Consider the following 1,695-nt stretch of genomic DNA (forward strand, 5'->3'; position numbering starts at 1 on the left):
CGCATGCCACCATGCCCAGCTAATTTTTTTTTTTTTTTTTTTTTTTTAGTAGAAACAGGATTTCACCATGTTGGCCAGGATGGTCTCGATCTCTCGACTGCGTGATCTGCCTGTCTCGGCCTCCCCAAGTGCTGGGATTGCAGGCGTGAGCCACCACACCTGGCTATATCCAGTTTTTAAATGAAGACTGAGGCAGAGAAATTTCAGTAAACTGTCCAAGGTGACTCATCTGGAAAGTGGCAAGGCAGGGTGTCAAACGCAGGCAATACAGCCCCACAGACTGCAGGCTCAGCTGCTATTCCACCTGGCCTCCCCATTAGGCCTGCTTCATTTCAATGGGATCTTCTGGAGAAAATGCCTTTCCTCTGGTGAAATGAATTACCTGGTGGGAATAACTCACTAATTACAGGACTGAGGTTGATAGGATATTTTGAGACAAACAAAATGTTTGATATTTCCCTCCTCTTCCATCCCAGATCAGATGCCACATTCAGCCAAATCCTATACAGAGAGCCAGCCCTGCTGATTCCTGGCATTCACCTCCTACTTCTTTGCTATCTGAGTCTCCCATTTTCCCATACGGTTTTGCTCCCAGGAGTCCACCAGAAATAGTGGATGGGTGAAAATGAAGAGCAAAAAGAAAGATTAAGAAGCAACCAACTGTGTTGGGAAGGAGTGATACTGTTTCAGATGGAAATTTGCCTGAAAATAGACCATTCAGTCATGTAAACAGTAATAAGTTGTATGTAAACGCCAAACATTCATGCACATTTTATGCGAAAGTTCATGTGCCCTCTGTGATATTTGGAGATGGTGTCAGAACTTCCTAATATAGCCCAGTGGTTAAGAAATAGGTATTGAGGCTGGGTGTGGTGGCTCACGCCTGTAATCCCAGGAGGGTGGATCACCTGAGGTCAGGAGTTCGAGACCAGCCTGGCCAGTATGGTGAAACCCCCATCTCTACTAAAAATACAAAAATTAGCCAGGCGTGGTGGCAGGCGCCCGTAATCTCAGCTACTCAGGAGACTGAGGCAGGAATTGCTGGAACCTAGGAGGCGGAGGTTGTGGTGAGCCGAAATCGCACCATCGCACTCAAGCCTGGGTGACAACAGCGAGACTCCGTCTCAAAATAAAAAAAAATAAAAAAGAAATTGGTATTGAAGTCCATCAGACCTGAGTGTTGAGCACTAGCTTTGCTGATTACTAGCTACATGACCTCAGGCAAGTACATGACCTCTCTGCCTGGGTTTTCTCCTCTATAAAATGAGAATAGTATAGTACCTGCCTCATGGAGAGGCTTAGTTCTCTTAGTGAGAACTAAGCACCATAGACCCTCCTTCACAGGGGCTCTGGAGGGAAATGGTGACCCTAAGGAGAACCATTTCTCTTCTCTGCTTTCCTCTGTCCCCTTGGCAATGACTTATCTCCTTCCCTCCTACACAGGGGCACCTGACTCAGTACAGACTCTTCCTTCAAGGCATCTAGCTCAAAGGACTTGCCTCCCCTCCTTTTACGTGGGGAGCTATGTTCTTGGCTTTGAGACAGATTTCTTAAATTGTCTTCCACAGTTGCAAGTGACTCAGCCGTTGCTTAGGGATTTAATTAACCAACAATAGAAGGCTTGAAAGAGACAAGCCTCTGGGAACTTTCTCCCTTCCCTGGTTGGCTGTGAGTAGGGTGAGAATGAAACAAGGA

This window comes from Pongo pygmaeus, chromosome 1 (genome assembly GCF_028885625.2).
Source record: "Pongo pygmaeus isolate AG05252 chromosome 1, NHGRI_mPonPyg2-v2.0_pri, whole genome shotgun sequence".
Taxonomy (NCBI): Eukaryota; Metazoa; Chordata; class Mammalia; order Primates; family Hominidae; genus Pongo; species Pongo pygmaeus.